The following is a 25,696-nucleotide window of genomic DNA, read 5'->3' as shown; positions in this document are numbered from 1 at the left end:
CAAGCACTTTCATTCTTGCCTCAAGCAGTCCCTTCTACACATCTGCCCCAGAAAATGCAGTCATGGAGTATCAATGAATATTTCATTAAAAAGTTATTATAAAGTGCTCTGCTAAACGGAGCATCCTATGAGGAAATCACATCTAGGAAGTAAAAGCATGAAGGAGACTCCAGCTGTTGGCTTTATGTACATCTGCTGTTGGGATACGGTTCCTTCAGCGGTGGTGGAAGGAACTTGTACTCTGGGAAAGAGATATAGGAGCTGATGCACATGCTTCTTGTACACACATTTTCCACCTGGAAAATGTCTGTGAAGATACGGTCTGCTACACTGTGTCTCTGGCACAGGAGGGAGAAACAGATGGAGAGATCGTCTAAAACCTTTTGTTCTCCATAGTTAATAACCTGGAGCTCTTCTAATATCTAACATGTGTAGGTTGGCTTCATCTCCGTGTGCGTGCTCTTCAGAGCAAAAAGCAACTACATTCACCGGTTGGCTAATATGAAAATGTCTGACTGCTTCACAAAGAGAACAGGATAATCTCTCAGAACTGTTGTGTCCTTTACGAAATGCTGTTTGCAGCAGATCTGTCACGAGCATCAGTAACTCACCTAGCCGTCTTAGCGCAATATGACATTTTAGTGCCAGCGGAATTGGGAATGAAACCAGCCACACTTTGACAGAAGTTTAGAAATTAGAAAAATCTTACTTCTCTTTTTTCAAACTCAAACACGTTGATTCATTCTAGTGGAAGACTGCAGTGCTTCCGAACACTGACTTTTCAGCACATCATCTGATGCTCAAAATACAGCACTGGGCTTCTTTGCAATTAAACACAATTTGGAAATTGTTACTTTTCCTCTGAAAGACGTGTCCATTTCAGTCCAGCTTGACCCAAGCAATAATACAAGATTGCTGGTGGAAGAAATTTCTTTCCTACCCTCGCAGAGTATGTTGTACACTCTGAAATAAATTATTTTATTTTCCTTTATTTATCAGGCAAAGCCACAAATAACAGTGGCCATAAAACTATCAATCCCTTGTTAAAATGCAGCTGGAATACACACCCTCCTTTGATAGTGGATTCCAGAGGAGGACATCACACAGTGTGAAGAATCACAGTCTTACTCCCATCCATGAAGAACAGGTAACGCTGACTGACAGGAGGCAATCAGAGCATCTTCCCAGCTCTTGCCAAAACGTACCCTTCAAGAACTGAAACAAAAGTCTTTAGCTCCTACAAAGTCATTCCATGACTTTGGAGCCCGTGGCTCATGGCAGTGAGACTTAAACTGCCAAAGGGAATTAAACATTTTTACCTTTCACCATTAGGAGTTGCCGTGGGAAGCCAATGCTGTTCCTTCAGTCTGCAGCTTGCAATTTCCTGTTCATAAGTTATCTGCTTCGCTATGACTTAGAGGGAATACAGATTTTTCTTGGGACACCAGGGCTCAAGGGAATTACCTGTAGTTAAACATCTGATTAATGGCTCATTAAGAATCAGCAACAGTGTTTATTCAGTCCCTGTCTGACTGTGGTTTTGCAATTATGTGCTTTTGAGACTGCAGGTGTGTGAAATATTCACAACCCAAATGGAAATATGATGGAAGTGCAGTTTACACTTACTCAAGGGCTGGCTGTTCTGGATTATAAATATAAAAAAGAAAAGAAAAAGTGCAATTATTACTCTTCCCAGGGAGTACCCAGACACTCACTAGACTCTTTACCAACATATTAAACACTAAATTTCTGTCCCAAATAATTTATTCTAAGTGGCAGAGCCTCCTATCCCCCTCATGCCGTCTTTGGTACATGCTACTACTAGATGCGAGGCTAACTTCTAAATGCAACATTCATCATCAGATTTCTACTCATGTAGTAACCACTGCATCCCAAAGGGTCTCTGCTTCGCCGGGAGAACATCAGGGGAAGAGCAAGGAGAAAGAAAGAGACTGACGACACTTGGTTGGTTCTGTCTGCTAGGTTTCTGGCCATATATTAAAATCACAGTATTGGAGCTTTAATTCTTTGTAACAGTGAATCATTCATTACCCTCATCCTTTAGCTGACCCTAAAAGTACATAAGGTTTGGCCACTCTCCTGCACTGACGTTCTTCCACCGTTTGCTCCATCAGCTCCAGAGGCCTCCATCAGGGAGCTGCAACTTCTGACCGCATGCCCAGCCGGCAAGTAACAGGTCACCAGTGATTTTAAAGTATGCGACCATAACCCTCCAGTTTCGAAGATGAAACAAGGACTGGAGAGTGGGAGGAGGGATGGGAGGCTGGCACCTGAGCAAACACTAAGACTCTGGAAGGGTTTCCCCACTGACTTCCTCACTGCAGCTGCTGCTCTGAGCATCAAGCCTTCCCCAAAGCTCCTTACTTTTTCTAATTTATTTTATGTCGTTTTTTATAAGGGTCATTTCAGAATTCCTCTGGGTCCGATACATGCCGTGCTTCCACCTTGCAGAGGCTCTCAGTGGTACTGTACAACTAAATATTAGTCACAGGAGACCGGGAACGAATAGCCAGGCAGAAACAAATCTAAAAGCACTGAACCATCAAATGTGAGGAAGGCAGGAGGAAGCTAACAGATGAAGGACTGCGCAGAGTCCCTAAATCCAAAGCACATTTCTGAAAGGGCACTTTTTTCAAGAGGAGTGTTTCTAATAGCCTCTCTCCACTGCACAAGGCAAAAAGTTATCTGTTTGCCATCACTGATTGCCTAATGTAAAGTGCTTTATATTAGCCTGAAAGAATGCAGCCAAGTGCTTCCAGATGGCAGGAGGCAGCCGGCCGGATGCCCACAACCAGGAAATCCTGGTGTCTGCTCCCCACTGGCTGCAGGTACTGGGCAGACTGGTGGGTACAGCCTGGCCCCGGAGGCTCCCCCCACCTGAAGGCAGCAGTTAGAGCTCCTCCCGCTTCACCTTCTCTTCCCCAAGCTGAAGAAACCCACAAATGTGCTTCCTGCTCTTGGCTCGTGGGTGGGAGTAGCCCGAGAGAGACTCTATGGATGGGCGTCTACAGCACGAGCCAAGAGCTCCAGATGTTCAGAGGGGGACAGAGGAACCCCCAGGCAGTGACTGCAGTGAAGACCCCACAACTTTGGGCTGAATGCTACTATGATTTTTAGAAAGAAGCCCATTTGAAAAATGTATTTAATGTTGGGAAATCCACCATGGTCTTGTTCTAGCATTGATTACTAAAATAATTTGTCTTTTTTCTATTCTGAGTGTTTCTCACTCCAGTTGCTAGGCTCAGATCATGCTGTGACTTCCTCCATGCTATCTAAGGGTCCTCTGATGCCAGCAGTATTCCTCAGTGTTAGCACTTGTAAGATCCCTCCCAACTCCTCTTGGAGAAGCTAATGAGATGGAGCAACTTTTAGCTATAAGCCAGGACTTAAAAAAACTCAAGCCATTCTTGTAATATTTTTTTTTCAGAAGCATTTCCAAATTTGTCACATAGTGTCACAAAAAAAGGTCTGTCTTTATTTCTCTGTATAGTGGTAATATCTGCATGAACTGATTCTTCCCCAGTTCACAGATTCAAGGTTCCTATCTAATTTCTCAGCCACTGCAGCCAGTTCACATTGAGGTGTTCATCATTTGAAAAATACAGTCCCGTCAGCCAGTAAGCATGACCTATTTTCTTGGTTCCTGGACCTCGTATTTCCTGTGTCGTTCAAATGAGTCTGGTTGCTCACTGGATCCAGATCACTCCAAAGAACTGATTTATTATTTACTAATCTGCTCATTTTTCTGTCATCTGTAAATTTTGTAATTAGTATTTGGATATTTTCTTCTAGATCATCGATAATGATGCTCTACGACACTGAACCAAAAATAGATTGCTGGGCAACTGAAAAGCAGCAGCCACACTGAATGCTGGTTCCCTGCTCCCAATTACTGTAATGCAGCTAAAATATCTGTAAAAGTGAAGGCCATTTTGAAGGCCCATTTAAAGAACTTTTGGAAAGCTTCCAAAATGGAAAAAGGGAGACTTCTGCACCATTGCCAAAATATCCCAAATGCTTAAATCTGTTTTTGTGTTTGTTTTTTTTTCAAACAGCCTTTTTATCATTAAAAAATACTTTTTGACTATGTCAGGGCTTTAAAGTTCTGAAGCATAAGGCCGTAACAGAGGAGTTAGCCCATTATTATCTAGTTAACTCTTTCCTGTTGCTGGCATACATGCAAAAGTCTGGGAGAAAATTCTCCTTTTTAAAATGTCTCTCATCCTTTCAGATTTGAGGAGAGCTACCATCTCTTCTCAGCTGTCATTTCTAGCAAAATAAAGGAGAAAGTCTGGGGAAAAAAATACCCTTCCAACCTTCCATCTTACTCTCTTTTTGAAACTGTATGTTTGAGAAGTTCTAGCAATATGAAGTTTCAAAAAGCCAACTGTTTCCTTTAAGTTTGAACTATAATAGTTTCCTCTTATAATCTGAATACTGGTCAGACTTTTCAATATACTGCAGAAAAGCACTCAAGGATGTGCCAAATGTTAAATGTTAGCATTATATATTGTAGCACTGTCAGTGGCTGGGGTTTTTGTCTTTTTTTTCTAAAATAAATTAACACACAATCGTAGTCCCCAACCCGCAGGACTTCCACCATGCAGCAACCCAAGAAGCAGGTTTAGGGCACTTGGAGACGAAAATAGCAAGCGACCTGCAGTTCTTAACCAGTCTTGCACTATGAGTGTCTGCTGCCACCTGTCCAGGATATTTGTGATCTGCTTCTTAGGAAAGATAAGCTTTGAAGCAGCTTCAGAAGAAGATAAGGCTGAGAGAAGGATGTGTTCATGCATTTGTTTGCGAGCATTTTGTCTTTGCGGGGCCCGAAAGCAAGCACAGAGAACCAAGCTGTGAGCAGTCTCAGGGAAAGCACATATTTAACTTTAGATGTGTACTTGTACCCACCTAAATCAGGGCTCCTGGTGGCTTGTTGCTCTAACTCTCATTTTTATCACAGGCACTTGCTGAGTATGCTCAGCGATTTGCCATTCTCTTGTTGGCAGACAACTTAATCACAGAATCACAGAATGCTAGGGGTTGGAAGGGACCTCTGTGGGTCATCTAGTCCAACCCCCCTGCCGAAGCAGGGTCACCTATAGCAGGCTGCACAGGACCTTGTCCAGGTGAGTCTTGAATATCTCCAGAGAAGGAGACTCCACAGCCCTTCTGGGCAGCCTGTTTAGTGCTCCGTCACCCTCAGAGGGAAGAAGTTCTTCCTCGTGTTCAGCTGGAACTTCCTGTGCTTCAGTTTGTGCCCATTGCCCCTTGTCCTGTCGCTGGGCACCACTGAAAAGAGTCTGGCCCCATCCTCCTGACACCCACACTTAAGATATTCCTAGGCATTTATAAGGTCCCCTCGCAGCCTTCTCTTTTTCAGGGTAAACAAGCTGAGCTCCCTCAGCCTAAATAATTAATACAGGAGATCTTTCTAAGATTGATACAGAGAAAGTTATATGCTTTTCCTTAGCTGATTAATGCTATTCAAGGCTTTAAAAAACATACAGCAAAGGACAGTAATCGTCAAGGTTTAGGTGTACGTCTAGTGAATTCATTGCTACCTTTAGGAGAAAATTTGCCATACCTCTGATGGAGTAAGGCACTCTTGTAAACAAAAGAAATTGTAATGAATATAACAGGAAAAGAATGAGGCTTTTGTCCCCACTGTCATATAAAATATCTCCCTCTCCCCCTCAGCTGTAGGAATACTTATCAATACTATGTTTGAATCCTATATATTAAATACCAGAAAATAGAATAATTTTGCAGAACTAAAACCTGTTTCTAAAAGACAGAGAGGTACAATCCGAGAATTCACTAATAGCATCATTAAAATTAAAGTCCCATTCCCAGGCTCCAGCCTGCAGTCCCACGGGGCAAGGACAATACTGCTCTCAGTCTCATCCCGAGCCGGTGAAGGCTTGTCCGCACCATGGCCAGGGGAATCTGTCCCCGGGAAGCTCTTCTCCATTTCTTTTATCTGAAAGCCTTTGCCAGGAATTTGAGATCTCTTCATTGTCACAACATACAGAGCAGACCTGCCCTTCATTTCAGGGTTTCAAACCAAGAAAACGCAACTGGTTCTCTAATTAGCAGGTCTGCCGACTTCTTCTGGACTGCGAAGGATTGAGGAGTCACAGCCAACCTTTGATTTAAAATCAGGAGGGTTACAGCTTGGCCTTCCTTTGAGAAACAGTGATTTCTGCACTCCAGTACTCATTAGGAAGGAAGCTTTTACCGCCATACATATGCTTTATTAAAAGGCTGAACTTTTTGATAGATGAGAAGTTACAGCCAGACGTTCAATTCCACCCTTTCTTTCTCCATGCCCACCGGAGATCCGTGGGGACAGGGCAGCAATGCCTCTGCTGCACCATTCATTGCGAGGAAGTTTCATGCACAGAAAAGCCGAGGCTGAGATGAAGGTTACTTTGCTGGCTGCATAAGGACTTGGGTGGTTTTTTTTTTGACTCCTCTGTTACCAAGGCTTTTCAAAAATCCGCAATAGGTCCAATTTAGCCAGACCCTACACCGAGTGCCTTGCAGCGTCTGTGAGAGCAATTAAGAAGCGCTATTCCCAAAGCTGTCTTATTCTCAATTATGTCAGCAAACAAAGAGGCGTGACTGTGTAAGACCCTCTCTATTAAACAAACCAGGCCTACTTGTTTTAGCTTTGATCAGGGGAATGCAGTCAGCAGGGAACAGGGAAGGCAAAGCAGCATGTTCTCTCTTGGGCGTCTGAAGTTTACAAATAAAACGAGAGAAAGAAAATAATGATGATTCTGCCCATGTGGCACTTGAAACCAAACCTGTCCTTTCTGAAGAGCACCAACTAGACTGAACACCGTGCAGGACAGTGGGGCTTCAGTTTCCTGGGACTGGAAACTGGGCAGCCACTGCAGTTAGCACAGCAAAAATCAAAGAGAAATTTCCAATGGGAATTTTTCTTTTGAAATCCCTCCTTTTTCAGAGGAGCTCATAACAGGATGATCTATTTTTTGTATCCCTTTCTGTTTCAGATGTGGCAAGAGATACCATTAATTGCTGTGCCCCTACCTCATCACTTGAGAAAGTAAATAAAAGCCAAGGAATTATGACACCTTGAATTGTGCTATGCTTTTTATTGGTATAAATGTAGATTTAGTCTGCTAAATATAAAATGATAATGTATTCCATAAACTGAGAGTATGTTCTTTTCTTTCTTTCAGATTTCAGTAATTGCCACTTTGTTTGGATTGGGGTTGTTTTGGTTGGGCTTGTCTGGGCTAAGCTTTTTGGCTGTGTTTTTGTACTCAGACAGAATAAATGTTGTCCCACTGCACAGACCCCCCATCACCTCTGTACTCTCTGCTGGAAAAGCCATTTTTGCATTTCTCAGCTAATGAAACATTCAGCAGTGTCTGGGCAGGGAGAGTTACTATCAAACTTTCCCTACTGGGAGGTAAAGTGTATCACAGCGTTTCCTAAATCAGAAACACAGCATCTGTATTAGCTATTTTGACATCAGTCTTAAAACATGCTTGGTCTTGCATGTAACAGCCCTGAAGATGAGCTGTACTAGTTCCACGGGGTCCCTAGGAAGCAATCTCAGGAGTTACAGTAGCTCCGACAACGCTGCATGACATAGAAAATCTGCACATATCAGTTGGCCAACTCCTCAGCAATGTCTCCAAGATGAATGAACAGGGGGCTTGTTCAGGGAATTTTTTTTTTTTAACATAGATTTAGCTTTTGCAAAAGCAGGGGATGCACACCAATGGAAACAGAAGCCGGTTCCTCATATGCAGAGGTACTGATGGCTGGGGAGACCATCAAGCTGAAATTCTAGCTCTTTATATAAAAACTTGCTCAATCATTACTTCTTTTTAATCTCCTATTTATTACTGGTTGCATCTGCTTATAAATTAGGACAGTAAGTTGTCTGGAGCTCTTAATGGCACATTTGACTGCTGCTTTGAAAGGTCATCTGTACAGTCAACAAAATAATATTAAGGGGTCATTACTTCAGTAAAGCAGACCATGGAATGATAACAGATGTAGCATGAACAGGATGGTGATAATGAACTCTTGCATCTTGTCTAGCACCTGATACCAAAACACTTTCCAAAGGAGACCAGTGTCTTTTACCCCACTTTACACCTGGGGAAAGTGAGAAGAGTAGCAGTGTCTGGATTGACAAATAGTAACACAAGCAAATGTTTGAAGCTCAGAAAGTGAAATTTATATTTGTCACAGGCTATATTCTAGAGTTTTTAATTTAGCACCACCTTCTCTTTTTGAGTCTGAGCCTCTGCCAGCTCAGGGGGAGGCTTCTCTGATGGAGGGGGAAAGGCTGTGGTTGCCCATTGCCACCCTCATGTCACCCCCATTTGCAAGTTCATGCCAGTAGTCTTTCAGCTCTCTAGAAGTATCCTTCAACCCTAGAACAGCTCATTTCCTAAAGGCAAACTGTGTACGTTGATGATTATTTTAGGGCTTGCCTGGATGGAGATATGTGGGAAAATTAATCCAAAAATCCTCTGTGAACTTGCTCAGAATCAAAGCAGCCTCAAGCGATTTAAGCTAAGCTAATGAAGGCCCGACTGAGCCTATCTGCACAAAGCTTTCGGTGCCATTTGCATCACCCATTTCATTATATCCTTTATCTTATATTTCACTATATCAGCAGCATTACAGACAAACCCTCTCAAAATAAAGGAGTAACACCAGAAGGACAACAGGATGCGGGTAACTGTCAATGAGCATTTTCATAGCAACTACTCTAGAAAAGCCAAATCTTACAGCCCTGACCAAAGAAGACAAGAGAAGTCTGCATTAGAGACTTGTCAGTAACAAAATCAGGATTTTGGCAATTCAGAAACACGCCACAAGCCACGCTGGGTCTTTACTTCTGAGGAGAAATAGAAGAGGGAGTGACTCAATGCAGACAGCATATTAACATAGGAAACCTGTACCTGGACAGAGTGCTGAGGGGAGAGGAGATGCAGATGCGGGGAGATGCACAGTAGTGAGAAAATTAGACTGTCAATGAAGCCATCTTCCAGATTTGTCATCACTCTCATGGTGCAAGTGCAAACTTTGTGACATCTGGTTGAGTTCCTAAAACTCCAGCATCACTGTGGTGCTAGGTGAAAACGTGTTACGTGTACTTTCGACCATCAAATCTGGGACTGCCATTAATCTGAGGAGGCTGCACTTACAAACACCTGTTTGAGAACGCCTTTTTTGAGCAATTCTTCGGGATTCTCGGCTTTCACTGAAAGACATGTCTGAATCTCGCGGCTGGAGAGAAGCACCTGAAAACACAGCTCCCTAGGGACCAAAATTAAAAGACAAGAATTCTCATATTTCACCCGTCTCTTTTGACCTTTTCTCAGTTTCTCATGAATTTCAGACCAGTCTCATCATGGCTACTCAGAACTCAATTCTCCCTTCCCGATGCTGGAGGATGGGTTCCGGTAGCACATTCCCAGGAGGGAGCCCACCATCCTGGGGACCTTTGTCTTCCAGAAGGAGAAGGCTGAGCCTGCAGAAGCCAGACTTCAAATACTTTAAAGCTAGGTTTTTCTGCTAATCTGCTCCATTTGAACAGAAGCAGCACAGTCAGTGCTGGAAGCGGACCAATGCCTTGGAGAAATATTTCTGTGTCTCCCAGCTTTGGAACCTGAACATCATTTTTGACCTGCCCTGTATGCTCTCACTAGATCCATGTACCATCACACCAGTTCCCTCTGCTGAAACAGGGTCACCCTTCTCCCCGCACAGCTAAATGTCTCACCCAGGCTCTCATCATCTTATACCACATATCAACTCTAATTTTCTTTTGTGTAACACAGAAAACTGCTATTTTGCCCTGTTTGTATCCTCTGAGAACGCCACTAGAAAGACGATTTTCTTAGCTATGCCCTTCCCTTCTACATAGCCCTCCTCTCACCGCTCTTCAGCGGCCACATCAAACCTAAGCTGCTTGGTCTTTATTTTCAAGACGCTTCACAACTTCTACCTGCCTTAACCATCATTTTTCACTGAATTTCAAGAGATCAGCTCTCACCTTCAATCAGCCCCAGTGCCAGATGGAAGCATCCCCAAATCCTTCCCCCACACTCCTCAATACAGCTAACTAACATGAAACAGCAATTCCTGCCTTCTGTGCCAGAGACTGTGGCAGATGGCACCACCCTGTTTATTAAAGGATAATCTTTTTTTAAAGGAAGATAAAGAAATACACAGAAAGTTTAATGAAGACTTTGAAATGGAGTTCCTGCATCTTTATCTGGACTGGAAGTCATCCCTGGGGTCACCAAGTGCAGCCCTGCTATCATCTGCGCTGCATTGTATTATGTCTCCATAAACTTACTGAGCTGTGGCTCAAAAGTAGTTGGTGTTTTGTTCATTGCCATTCCTCATCCAGTGTGAGTTTATTCATGTCTCTTTGTTCTTACAACAACACTATTCTTCAGTGCAAATAGTCCTTTTTGCTCCCTGATGTTTTTACAGACAGTAATCATAACCCTGCTAAGCCTTCATTTTGCTAAGGTCAACAAGCCATGCTCCTTTAGCCTTCTCTTGTAAATCAGGCTCTCCATTCTCCTGATCTCCATAATACCCCCATCTGCATGCGTCCCTGTTTTAATTCACAGAATCACGGAATCACAGAATGTTTGGAGTTGGAAGGGACCTCTGTGGGTCATCCAGCCCAACTGCCTACCAAAGCAGGGTCACCTACTGCAGGCTGCACAGGACCTTGTCCAGGCGGGTCTTGAATATCTCCAGAGAAGGAGACTCCACAACCTCCCTGGGCAGCCACAAAGGGCTGTGTCAAGCCATGATGCTAACAGCTCCTGATGTATACAGCTAATACTTTTCCTGATGTAGCCTATATCCTTTTCACAACGCATTACAATGGTGGGCGTAAAAATTTTGTCCAAAAATTTTGATTCTCTAGAGCTGATGTCAGACTAAAAGGCCTGTACTCACTGGTCTCCCTATTTCTCTCCCTTTCCTAAATACAGATACTGTGCTTGCTGTTCTTCAGTCACACAGTGCCACCCTTGAGTTGATATTTATTAAAAACTCTTACTACCAGATTTGCAATTTCACACATCAATTCTTCCAGAACTTTTGGACCAAAAGTTTCTACTCCACACCCCCAACTCCTCCCAGTTTGTGGTACGGAAATCTTTAAGCTTTTATTCCGCTTATCATGAGGCAAACTCTGTTCCCACACTTCCTTCCACTGGCCACTGCACTCCGATCCCCATGCAAACTGGCTATCTTGAATTTCTGTGTACGCACATAGAGATACGGTCTGCAACACACAAAGTGATTATTCTATGCCTACAGTGAAAGTATGATATTGGATTTGTGCTGAAATGTGAAGAAACATACATTATCGAGCATTTCAGAAACTTAGCCGGGGTATTAAGATGAACAAGTGTGTTTTAAAAACCTCTGTGTAATGCTTGAGGTGGAATAAGCACCATATATCGACTGGGCCATTAAAACAAAATCTCTTCCAGGATTTGAGTGCGTTTCTGCAATAAAGAAGGGAGAACAACGCTTGTGGCAACCATGGCCTCAGTAATTGCCTGGGGACCTCGTGAGAAACCAAAGCCCAAAAGAAGAAGGAAAGAGGGAATACCACAAAAAAAGGAGGCAAAACCAAATATTGCAAGACACCTGAACAGCTGTTTCACTGCTACAGAAAAAAATGCCGTGTGCTTTCTTTAGGAACAGCATCCTAACGCTCTTGCTTTCACTGAAATCAGTGGAGAGCTCTGGAAGAGCCCATTAGCATCACAGTCAGCTGCTGTGCTATGGATCTGCTCTCTGATATCCATGGGAGACCTCAAATTCTCCTCGTACAGCCCCCATAAAGTCTGTCTGACACGGAAATAGGCCCCACAGCTGAAACACTTCAGACTCCCTGCAGATAAAGCTTAACTCAGAGCTCTGCAGCTGGTGAAATCGCTGGGCTGCGGGGCCCGAGAGGAGCGGGACGTCCACTGCGTGGCTGGGCGAGGGTCCCGACGGGCAGCTGGCGTTCAGGGGAGCACAAGCAGGCACAAGGAAGGGACAGTGAAGGACAAAATATTTAAAATGCAAGAGACGTGAGCATGTGAGGTACCAAGAGAATCGATTCGGCTTCTTCTTGCTATTTCACCCTGGGCAAATCACTCCGTAAGCTAACACCCAGCTGGCCTAGGTGCAAAACACAGGTTACATCTCTTCCCTTGCCTCTCCCTTGCAGCATAAATACACGCAGCTGGAGTCATGGGGGCCAAACAAGTCCAAGCGGCAGGCAGGAGCACGCCGGCCGGCCCTGGACCGGGACTGGCATGCTGCTGCCAAGCAACGTGCAGGCACAGCCCACAGCCCTGCGTCGGAGCACCAATAGCGGCAGCATCTCGCTCCCCGTGCGTTAAATGTCAGTGTACAAATGGAAGCGACAGATCACAAACCCATCCCCTCTGCAGCGGTGTGGGCTCCTCTTGCTACCGCGCATCTCCCCGCGCCCGGCTCGTGCAAGCTGATTCTGCGTGCCCGGGAAGCACACCTCTGCTACATCACTCCCCGAGTCTCCACAGCACAGTTTTGGTTTATCGTCGCTGTCAAACCGAAACGTTTCATGTTAATTTCTTACAACCTACCTACTCCACTGTCTGCTTTGCTCCTATTTGATATTTATTGCCCTGTCAAACGTGCATTTATTTGTTGACATTTTTATTAAATTAGACTGCAGTTAATCTGTCTGCATTTATGTTTATAGCCCTTCACGCTCAAGTATGCAAAGGACCCCAAAGTAAGTTGCATACATTAAATGCATGGCCAAATGCTCATAAGCATTTCACAGAGGGCAGATAAAGTGAAAATACTGGTAATCAAAAATTATAATGACCCAGCCTGGCCGGGCTGGAAGGGGACCACTAGAAGCAATGTTTTTGTTGAACTAGGCAATCTTCACGCTCCTGAGCAGAAGGGAAAATTCTGGGAACAGCCCCGCTTCCAGACTGTGAAAATTCTGATTTTTATGTTTCCTTGTAGATAGGAGGAAAATTTCTTGAGCCTCAGTGTCAGCAGATTTTTTTCAGAGTAAAAAATAGCTTTTAAATGGTTGCATGTTACAAAACATTGCCATATGATACAATACAAATTAAATTCCAGCATGCAGTTAGTGGTCAAATCCTACCCAGCTTTCAACAGAGAATTTAAAAATATCCTTAGCTCACCAGGCACTGGGTAAATACAATTGTGCAGGGGAAAAGTGAGGCATAGAGGGGTGTGATTTGCCTGATGTCACCCATCAGGTTGTCACTAGTCAGGAATAAAGATCAGACCAGCTAAATGCCGTCTGGAAAAACCTGAGGGACCGGATCAGCTGTCTCACATTTGTGTCATTTGAAGCTTCTTCCCAGAACTTCTATGTGAAAGAGTATTTTTGTGTAGTTATCTTTTTATCGTAGCTGCAATAGGGAGAAGAATAAGTTAAAAATTCACAACAGCAAGGTCACTGAAGGTTGAGGCTTTTCCTCAGCTCTCTCCTGCTGTCCCCTGTTGTATCGGTCATGCCTGATATTATGCAGCACACGTGCCCTGCAATTCATCGGCGGAACGGTGGCATGCTAAAGAGGGTCCTCACGCCTTCTTTCTCCCTCTACGCCATTCACACCGAACTTGATAAAAGGAATTCAGAGAAATTCAGAGCAGCTCCTCCAACTTCAGAGGGCTCTCAACTCAGGAAATTTTTGCTAAATTACAATGTCTTGAAATTGGCAACAGCACACTGATTATGTCTCATTGTGACTGTGATGTCCTTGGCGATGGAGCCGAGAGACCGCAAAGTGAATATAATGTTCCTATATGTGACTCTAATGACTGATGATGCTCTGCTGTGGGTAGCAATTTTGAAATAACCGAGAACGACGACAAAGAATATTGCCTTTGTCTTTCTGGTACAGAATAACTTTACGTGTAACTAATGGGTACAACACACAATTGCCAGCTACGTATGCTACTAATAGGGAAATCTGCAGCCCCATCAAGTAGTTTGCGCTAATCTGCCCTGCATATAGTCCTGCAGGGTAGGCTGAGTGCACAAAGCGGGGAAAGGTGGCTCCTCACTCCTGGGCAGGATGTTCTCTCTTGCAGCATGAAATCTCAGGACACAGGGACAGCCAACAACTGCTGCAGACCACACGATCAAATTAACAAATTAAATGTAGCATTTTTTAAAATTGGGTGCCAGATGCTTCCCTTACTCTGGTTGCTTTGTGTTGTTCTGATAGCTCAAAGCAACTATCACACTGACTAAAACAAGTGCTGATCCCACAGAGGGATGGGTGGAATGCTTTGGTGACATGTAGCAAATGCAGTTATGTTGTCTTCAAGACCTGACCTAGTATCACTGTTTGCCAGCCCTTTGTGCCACAGAGAAGTGCCAGTGTTCTCAGGAGTATCTTGTGTTTCATGACCCCACTCAGAGTCAGGATACACACAGGGGACACACAAAGTATGTCCCACATTAGACAGGGATGATGGAGTTCCACTGCTTCCTCAATTACCACCTGACAGAGCAAGAAGGACTCTGGTACAGATAAATGCAGCAGGCATGGTAGTGTTGAGTAGACGGTTGGACTTGGTGACCTTAGAGGTCTTTTCCAACCTTAGTGATTCTATGATTCTATGATTCTATGTTTCTATGAAAACACCGTGTGTCAGCAGTTATCATTTGGATGGGAGAGGTGAAGAATAACTCGCAGAGGAAAATGCAGAGCGAGGCTGAACACAGATGCCCTGGCCGACATCTTCTGCAGGAAGCTCCAGATCTCCTCCGAGCCTCACCCTCCTGTGGCCATCCCAGCCCACTGCAGGGAGACCTGCAGAGCTGAGCCCTCACTAGCAAGCGCAGTCTGCAGATCCAGCCTGGCTGGGACCACCGAGCGCACTGACCATTGTGCACAAGCTGTCTAGTTTGATTTTTACACACCGTCTGAACAAGCTAATTTAAACTTGTGCAGGTCAGTCTCCAGAGATTGAAGACTGACATAAGAGGGGCACGGAAATCTATTTCTGATCTGCCAGAACAGCAGGTCCTGAGAATTCCAAGTGCTGTGCCAGCAGCACATTACTGTTTGCCTTTGAGGGATGGGAAAATTGGAAAAGCAGAAATTGCTTAACTTCAAGATAGGACAGCTGATTCAGAGAAGTGCCACCATGAAGCCTTTGCTTTGATGGTCATTCGGAGTCCCGAGGATACTGAACTGAGCAAATTTTGTTTTAATCCATCCTGAAGGATTTTAAAGTCAAGTTATTGTTCTGAAAATGAGCTCCTTGCTCAAACCCCCACAGAAACTCAATTACCATGGTGGCCTTTCTGCTCTGGCAGTCGCGATTTATCAGTCTTCTCCCCTCCCATTACTTCAGGAGCCAATGGCGAACAGAAATGTAACGACAGGCCTGAGTAGATTTAGGTGCGCTACAGGAAATGTGTGTCCTGTTCCACCCAACAACAACCCAGAGGATCTTTTAGAACCAGAAGAGACTGATCACACCCAAAAGCTGTTCCAATAAGCTATGAAGGTGGCAAACGACTGGTTTTCTGTGCACCAGAAGCCTGCCTTTTTGCACCTGCCTCACATTGTTCCTTCTAAATGGAAACCTCTCCGAAGCTCAGTTTGTACGCCCGTAACACATTTCGTATCATTGCAGCTTTCTGGGCCAAATTAATTCCTCACATGGGGTGAAGGCCATGCCCAAGACCTGTTTCCACCTCAGTCTAGAGGGCTGGGCTTTCCACGACTTTAAATGGTGATGACAGCTCCGGCGGTCAAGCTCTGAGGAACCTAGTGGAGGCAATTTAAAAAGTTAGTGCTCCCCGTGGTCCACCCTCCCAGAACAATTAGAGGCAAGCATGTTCCTGCATTCCAATGGCTTCCCTGTGGAGGCTGGCATATTAATGTGATCCCATTGTCATCCATAGCTTCAGCAGAAGCACCGAACTCTGCACCAAAGTAGCTGTGTGGCTCTGGCTCCTGGACAAGAGCTGAAGGGACAGATCTCTGCTAGCCCCATGAGTCGAGCCCGTCTCTCTGTGCCCTCAGCCTCCGGCCACCCCCTTAGCACACACACAATTCACATTCATGGTGCGTGCTACTTCTGCAGGGTTTTTTGGCCAGGATATTCTGAGAGGGGTTTGATGGCGGTGCAAATATTGAGCCGGGCACTGCCGTAACTGCAGGGGCTCCAGGTGCCTCCAACCAGCAGCTGCAACCTCCCGCCTGCGGAGAAGGAGCTGGGACACGCCGCAGCACGTGTCCGGTGGGAGTCTGTGCGTGTGTCTGTGTGCAAACCATCACACGGGAAAGCCCAGCCACAGGGATGATTTTCTGCATGGAAATCTGCATCTAGCAAAGCGAACAGCTGTCCTAGCTGCTCCTTCATCGGGCCTGCTTTTTGTGTTTCAAATGAGTGTTTTTTGCCTTCTTTCCTGCAGCTGAACATTGCTTTTCCTCAGGAACACCAGGGAACAATTAGAGCAATGAGAAAATGGTAAAAATAACACAAACCCAGCATATTCCTCATGACACAGACAGCCAGAATGCTGTTTAGTATGGCAGAGAGCAGAACTATTAACACATTTAATAATCAAACAGGTGAGCATGATCTGTACTTTAAACCACTAGCAACCGCGCTCTCTTTGCTGGAAATATTTCAGAAAGCCAGAATACCTCCATGGCGCTGCGAACACACTTAACAGTGCTCAGTAATTTGGCACTTGGGATGACAATCACTGTACTTTTTATACTGTTTCATCTGTGGCAGCACTACGGTACAAAAACATTCAAACATTTCTAGGTTAAAATATGTGTTTTCCCAGTGGTAATTAGTACAAGAAAATCAGGCTGAACATATAAGTTTGAGTTGGGTTTTTCATTCTCTTCCTGTAGTTTTACACTTCACAGTCGCAATAATTGTAGCCCTTATGAACAATTATGTAAAATTATGTAAAATGCAATATGATCAAGGTATTAGACTATTATTATCCCAGCTGCAAATGCATGAATCATTACTACAGAGTGCCTAAAAACCCCAGAATTTCCTGTTAGGTTGAGTTGAAGGGACTTTTTTTGTCTTCTGGATGTTCATGACAATTAAATCATACCTTGATAAATAGAAAAGGAAAAAATCCAGCGTAGTTATTATGAGTCCTCATTAGGAAGCAAAAGAGTGGTTTTCAGGTGTTGTGCTTGTTTTGCCACTTAGTTAATTGACTGGCTGCTTGCTTAGGTGGAGAGTCCTTCCTGGAGCAGGTATCCAGGCAGGGCTGGGGTGGATGTGTGGGGTGTCTCTGGGGACCAGCCTGGTGGGGAGAAAAGCTTTGGCAGTTGGGAAGAAGGCTTGGCTTGACAAGGCATGTTTATGGAGTCACCTGTTGAATACATGACTGTTGCAGATAGCTCACAGATGACAGAAGGATACCTTAGACATGAATGCAGGCAGGAATTTCCCTCTCTGCTTGAGCCTGTTTCTTTGCTTCTTGGGATGCAATGAAGAATGTTTTCTCTTTGGCATAAAAAATAGATGTTTTAAAAAAAATGTTTTCGTGTGTGTCTAAACCCACAATATTTTAAAAAATGAAAAGTTCAACAAATGTCATATTAATGCAAAGATCCTGCAACCTGACCTTCAAGTCAATGGGACTGTAGACAGGTGAGGAGTTCCAGCATCACCGGTCAGATCCCAGGACATGTATTAATCTCCCCCCATGTGGAAAGATAGCTATTCCCACTGATTTTCGAGGAGTTAAACTGGTATGCTGGGGGAAGGAGTACCATGACCAGTTTCTTTCCTTTCTATTTCCTGTGGATTTGCATGGTGATTTGCATGTAAGACAAAACTCTGGAGACTGCTCAGGAAATTTTCATATAATCCACTCTCTCCTAAATCTTACAAGAGCCATGAAGATCATATTGCAGTGTTACAGAAAATAATAGAGCCTTGAAATTAGGGGGAAAAATCATAGAGAAAAATGTCTGAGCCATGTGCTATGGAAATTACATACCATTGGCTTTTTTTCCTGAAAAGAGGGGAAACAGGAGAGAGATAAAGCACTAACAAAGATGTGAAGAAGAACCTAGCGTACTGAAAATTGAATAACCACTATTAATTTGTCAAAAGAATAAGATAATTATTTATATACAGGTCCAGAATAGAGAAATTCTTGCCTTGGATGGTAAAGCCAGTGGGCTGGATTTATCTCTCACCCAATTGCTCCTATAGCCCATCCCTCTTCTTCCTCTTGATCCTACCTGCAGTAAAATGTACTGATTTTCTGACACCACTCATTGCCATCCAACACCTGTGTCACAAAAACTGGACAATTACTTCATTTAAGAAGAAGAAAGCAGATCCAAGATAACAACCAGAGGAAAATGAGACAATGATTCATCAAGCAAAGGACACCACAAATGTTCCCCTTCTCTAGTTCAAAATACACAGTCACTCCCTAACAGGTTGTTATGGAGAGCTGGGATTTTTAAGGAAATTGCAGTGAAAAACTAATGCCTCTTCCTCCCTTTGACAGAATCAGACGCTGATGCCAAATCTTCCAATGACAAACATAGGCACTGACAGCAGGACCCAAATAATTCTTTAATTTAAAGGGAAAGCACTCAGTATCTGAGTTTGGAGCAAAAAGCCATCTCCTGTTTTAGGTTATCGCCTACGGGGAAGAGAGGTAGGGCTGCTTCGTAACCGTAACCTGGCTGCAGATGCCCAAGTTTGCAGTAATTATGTAACTGGCAAAGCCAAACCTGTTAAGCTTGAGATCAGTATTAATAAATGCAAGAGAAAGCTATCTACCTAATTGTCTGGGAAAAAACTATGCTCCCCATTTGCAAGAATGAGACAATATTTATTGTCGTTCAATAGCACGAGGTTGTTGTTCAAGAGCCTTGTTGTGCCTTATTTTTTCTGTGAAAAGCAGAAAAAAAAATAAGGAAATGCATGCAGGGGGGAGAAGCAAATATAACTAGAAGTGAAATGCTAATGTTATTTCATTAAATGATTTGTGGAGGATGAGATAAGAGATCGACATTCTCAAAGAATAATTTCTTTAAATACCTTGTGCTCAAGATTCCCCTCTAGGCAACTTTTCATCTTTCTTCATTAAAAAAATAGCATCAAATTTTATTAAAGAGTCCCAATCAAGCTGGTAGCTTGCTTCAAAGAGCATCCAGGCTTAGGGGGAAAAGTTTAACGTTAACAGCGATGGGAAGATTCACCTGTAAAGCTGATTTTAAAAACAGCATCTTTCTGACTGGTACAATTTGGCTTGCACACCCTTAAGGCATTCTCCCAAACCTAACTGATGCTTATTTTGGGAAGCAGCACATAAATGCTTGGATTTAAGGTCAACTAGATGGCAAAATTGGCTGCAACAAATGCAAACTTTTCTTAATAAATTTGGAAGACCATAAAGGACAATTTCATTTTTCTAAAATGAACATTTTTCTTAGATTCCAAATTGATCTGATTCAAGGGTGGCATCAGACACACATGAAGCAAACCCAGTGAATTTAACTTTAATCCCATCTACCCTGACAAGATGCATACCTTGCCTTCTTGTTTAAACGTAATTGGCAGTAAGCACATCAGCTCAAAAACATACACCCAGTCTTGAATAGAGACAGGTCGGAGGAAGAAAGGTGTCAGTCCCAACTGCCTTAATTCTTGTAGTCAAAACCAAGAGGAAAGTGGACACATCATCTTGTTTCAGAGTAATACTCAGAGTATGAAGTTAGGAAAAAAAAAAGATAGATGTTACCAATGGCCCTCGTCACCCAGTGCAAGTGGCTGCGTGGGTGCAGGGTGCTCCCTGGGAGAGGTGAGCAGCTGTTGGGTGACAGAGTCAAAGCTGCAGGACATCCAGTGCTAACAGGGGCTGAGAGGCGCCTTCAGATCCTAAATGGCATGAACTGACCACATGGCCTGGCCAAATGCCCTTTTGCTGATGCCTGCCTGTGGGTAAGGGCTGACCGACACTCCACTTACATCACTTTCCGTTCTGGGGAGGGAGAGCAAGATATAAAGGCAAATATTGCAAAACCATTCAGAAGATACCATAAGCTCCAGTCTGAACTCTGTGGAAAACCTGACAGAAAAAATGGAAGGGGAAAAATTCAGAGAAAATCACTTATGAATCTTGTATGGTGACAACAGATAAATAGGACAGGAAGAAAAATACTGCAGCACTGCCAGGTCCCTGCGGATCGCAGGGGAAAAGGAGGATGGGAAGTGAAGGACTGGTCTTCCACTTGAGAAAACCACCTTAAATCCAGACTTCTCCTACCCTGTGGAAAACCACATTCTGTTGTTCCTGTGGCAGATCTTCTCTCTGAGCGATGCTGCACAAGGAGACTATTTATGCAGCCATACAAATGTCACATTCATATTTAGACATTGATATAGTCCTTTGCTTTACATTCACATCCTGCATTTCCTTCACTTCTAATCGAATGCTAATTTCACATTCATTCTTCATAGCCAGGTTTAGACAAGGAACCCAGCAGTGCGTACTTAGGGGGGATTATTATTATTATTTATTTTTTATCAGAGTATGTCATTCCCAGGTAAAGGATGTGCTGCCTGCAATGTAATTATGTATGCTGGATAACACTTACTTTGACTGGGAAGCGTATAAGTCAATTGCACATTGTATTGTGTATTATTTTATATTTATTATTTGCTGTCAAAGTGTTTTTGAAAACCAATGCTTATGAGCTGTGTGTATTTTACCAGAAGTATGGGGTCTCCTGGAGAAGGTACAGGGATCAGGATAAATTTAATTTGACAATTCTGTCAGAGGTAACCTCCACTTCTTTCCAATCTGCCACCTGCAACAAACAAGCCAAACTGGTGTTGAATGCAGAGGAAAAGAGCCGGAGGGACTCGAGTAAATATTACAGTGGGAAGATACAGGAAGGCTTGTTTCACGAGGTCAGTGAGGTGCACAGCCAGACTACATTTTCCTAAGAAAATTATTAATAGCACCCCAGAGATAACGCCACCACTTTTTCAGCTCTTTTTTTTTCTGTTTAATTCCTCTTACAGGAGTCAGATTTAAAATGATACCTTTCTCCCTCTTTCAATCAGACAGCATATCTCACAAGAGAAAAATCATTTCTAAGTGGGAATTGTGTACATTGCAACATTTATATGCAATAATTCTCCCCTCTTCTCCACTGCACACAACTCCATCATGATAAATAATGGAGCCAATTTGCAGTGGATGCAATCTGACAGCAGCTCTGCTTATTCTGCCCCAAGGCTGGCTGAACAGTTTTACCTCATTGCAGGCAACTTAAGGCTACTGGAAAGTTGTTAGCAGTCCAGTCCCCTTCCACAGGGGGCTTAGAAGTGGAAGGACAGCAGAACAAGGTTCCCTAGAAGTGGTCTAAAATGTTTTACTACTGCGATTATGATTGATGCCATGCTTTTTCACACTATGTTACTGCTTTTCCCCATGGTGCGCCTTCTCCCTCCCCTCACTGATTGCTGGCGCTGCCGTCCGAGTGACTCTCGGCTGTGTCGGAGCCTCTGTGCTGAGCCTGATGGATCTGAGCTGATCGGTAACCACTGAGGACTGGCTTCTTCAGCGTCACTTCCTCGCCCTTCCATGCCCACACGTGTACATTTTTTGCATGGAAAAAGATCGGAACTGATATTTAAAAGTCAGGTGCCACGAGCACACTTGTTCTGGATTCTGAAGCAGGGAGATCTGATTTGATTGGGACCAAAAAGTCTGGGAAGACAATTTCATCTTCTCCTTCTGCAAAATTGTTCGTGCTATAGCTCAGCTATTCTGGTATGGTGCACAGAGACCGACAGGGACCAGGACATACCCTGTGTGATGGCATAGCTTCTGGCAGGGGGCAGCTGGAGGAAAAAGCAATTATATTTTATGTTCTATCTTCCCCTCCGTATTCATTTCATTACCCTATAAACCTTCACAGGGAATAATCAAAAGAGGTTCACTGTCTGCACAGCAAGTATGCTGAGGTCAAACCTACTTGAACTTGCAACTTTACCATAACTACCATATCAAGACAGCACAATGACCTGCTCTCCAAGTTGATTAGATAAATCTTGAACACAACTCTTAATCACTCTCCTTATTCTAGCTTATCTTTCATCAAAGATAGAGCACCATTCCTTGGCTGTTTATCATAGCGTTGGCATGGTATTATCTGCCTTGAAACTTCAAACTCCCCCTGCCCAGAGGTGTGACAATTAATAGGCATCAGAACCACATTTTTATAGATAAAGTAAGATTTTTCTTAACAGAAGAACATTTCTAAGTGGGCGAAAAAAGGGAATTATTATGCTTATTTTGCACAGACTTCTTGCCAGCACTTGTTTGCTATATCCCCTGTTTTAGGTTAATATTTTTAGCAAATGATCAGGACTCAATTCCTAGAGCCAGGAACAATTACAAATTATCTCCATTTCTTGTTTCTAGAGACCTCCCTGCATTAAACCCAAGTTGACTCCCAGAAATTCTTCCAGGCTTTTCTCTGTAAAAGGGAGGAAGAGGGAATTTAAGAATGAAAACCCAGCCACTGTTCCAAGCCACAATAATAGAAATCATTTTAATGCTCCCAGGAGATTTAACAACAAAAAAAAATCACTTTTGTGAAGGACATGGTGACAGAAGGAACTGAAAATTATGTGGACCTTCAGTGCCTAGGGAATGAAACATAATATTAAAGAAGTAGGCATCTACCTCACATGGTGGAATGTGCTTTATATTTATCAGTCTCTGGTTTTTGTTGGCCTTGAAGAATGAACCCATCATTAACTTCAGGCAGTATCTTTTAATTCACCTGAGGTCCAGACGTGGCTGCTGGATGCTTTCATGACGGTCCTTAGCAAGACCTGTTCCAGAAAGCAAAGCCATGATAAGATGCGATATTTCTGCCTGAAGGCCACTTGGGAGCTGGACGGGAAAGCAACGCAGGTGGCAGAGTGTCAGTAACGCTCCAAAGCCTGAAGAAAGCCTTGCAGCAGAAACCTCACATTTCATGCTAGTCTCCTCCCCTCACAGCACCTCCAGTTTTCTAATGTGCATTTCCCTTACTGTAATTTTATTTTACTATCTGCATGGTGAGGAAAACACAGGTCCGGATTTGCATTTTCTTGGTTTTTTTAAAGTGATATCTATAATTGACTTCTGGAGCACAACAGCATTCACTGAGTGAATTGATTTAAAATTGCTGTAATAATACTGCAAAATTCCTCTATCAGTGCTGAAGCACATCAAGAAGAATCAGTTAGGTTGCCATCCAGGATAATGGATACGTATAGACAAGTGCAAGCAGCCCACAAAAAGCAGCAATTTTACAACTGCTTTCTCTTTCATTCTGTTTCTCCAACAGCCACTGTCCCATCACCACCGTAAATTAGATGCTACCTATAGGAGCCATCTGAAGGGATCTATTTTTTGTATCTATTGTGAATATGTGACAACACGAGGGAGAGAAGAGAGGAGAGGAAAGAGTAACTACACCACCAGTAAAGTGAACTGAGTTGATAATTCCCCATTACGTGCTAATGTTGGAGAGGAAGGCCTAATTTTCCTCCTGTTTATATCAGTGTTAAATTCAGAATCACTCCAGTGACTCAGGGAGCAAGTTTGGATTCAGAGCTGAATGGTCCAGCCTTAAATCCTGTTCACAGGACACAACCCAAGAGATCCTCCCAAAAGATCCTGGGCCATCTTTGTGCTGACTTCAACTGGGTTTGGACCAGACCTATTTTCTCAGAAAGCAGGAAAAAAAGGATTAGACATCTCACGCAGCGGGTATGCAGGCAGTCTGCCTGGCTGAGCTGCTGAGATCAGCCCACGGACTACTGAAAAACAAAACATTCATTCCCTGAAGACTGCATGCCACGATTGCTATATGAACCAATAAACAAAGCTGACACCAGGAAAAAGTTAATATTATAGCCTTTCTTATGCTTTAATTTCTGTCTTGTAGATGAAATATTTCAAGGATATTTTGCTGAATCTTTTCCATGGGAACTAACGCTGGGTTTAGCTGAGTTATTACGACTGCCCTGGTTGGTCCAGCCTGTTCACAGAGCTATCACAGAGCCTGTCCAATCCACTGTGTTTCTCTGAGCTTCCAAATTAAAATACAACATATCATACCCACCTAAATTACATATCCCATGCTCATATCATACACAACAACAAAAAAATCACTCATTAGTATAATTCATGCAATTACAGTCAGCAAATTTCAGATTCACTGGTGACAAACCTCAAACAAAGAAGGATTTTCAGAAATAAAGAAATCCCATGGGATCCATTTGCTCCTAGAACTCAGGGTTTATCGATACCTGTCATATCCCTGGTAAGTAAACCGTGTCAGGTACCTCATTGCAGCGATAATTGGTGGGACTACGCTGGTCTCTCTCAGGGGTGCTACCCTACCTCATTCACTAGAGGAGGTTTATTGCTATAGCAACAACTGCATCCTATGATTTGCTTGCTACAAACACCCGCAGAAAATATTCTGAAACAATCCATGCCAAAAACAACTGTTACCTTGACCTGGTGTGATTAATGTGTTCAAATCTGAATTATTTCTGCCACAGGTTAAGGATTCTGAATTCATATGACTCATATGTGAAAGCAGTGAGTCCCACTGTGCTTTGGATTAAGGAGGGGAACCCTTATTTTGAGCTCTGACTATCCTCTGCCATGCCTGAACTGCTCTAGAGCAAGAAATAGGAACCAAAATGACAGCGTGGTCTGGCTGGTGGCAGAGACTACTCAGACAGTGAAAGGAGCAGGGCTTTCCCACTCAGGGCTTGATCATGGAGCACAGCCATCCCTTCCCAACATTACTTCTGCCTTAACATTTCCTTGCCCAGGGCTTAGAATTCACAGTGACAAGATGTGACTCTTCTGCTTGGAAGGGATTTGCTGCTGTCCCACTCAAAATTTTTTGAAAAATTGTGTTGACAATCTCCAAATTATCAGTAGCCTGGTCCCAGCATGTAAGAGGACCTTGAGCAGGATTGCTCAGCGTAGCTTAACTTCAAAAAAATTTTTAGTGTTTCTGTGTTATGATGCAGAAGGCATCCAAACAGAAAAGCAGCCTGAAGCCAGGTATTAAGGTGTACCATAAAAGTGTTTTTCAGAGGATCTTAAGGAGAAAAATTGAAAGATATAAGCCCTCCTTCTGCCTCTTCACTCTCTCCCATGTGGTTTCCCAGTGCAAGAAAAAGAAAGTAAAGCTTGGAAGCAGAGATTGGGCAGGACTGGCCATTCCAGTTTGGGATGATATATTCCCTTTCTCCTCTCCCTTACAATGCAGAGGAAGAAAATTCCACTTCATTGTTAAGCTTACCTATAAGTTAAGAAACAGAGGAAAGTAGGGGAAGCTTGTTGGGAAGCAAAGCTGAGAAGGAAGATCAGTGCTACGAAAGACATTTCATCGTTTTATCATTTTCTCTTGATGTTACAGATCTCTCTTTTTAAGTACTTTCTGCTCACATGTCATCATATCTACTGACAACTGAGTTGAACGAACCAACAACCATTTATTGTACTCCTAAAGGAGTGATGATAATAAAATACAAGGTGCAAAAAAGCGAACGACAATTG

This window comes from Opisthocomus hoazin, chromosome 22, assembly GCF_030867145.1.
Source record: "Opisthocomus hoazin isolate bOpiHoa1 chromosome 22, bOpiHoa1.hap1, whole genome shotgun sequence".
NCBI classification, from domain to species: domain Eukaryota; kingdom Metazoa; phylum Chordata; class Aves; order Opisthocomiformes; family Opisthocomidae; genus Opisthocomus; species Opisthocomus hoazin.
The sequence above is the reverse complement of the archived record's forward strand: the minus strand, read 5'-3'. Positions refer to the sequence as shown.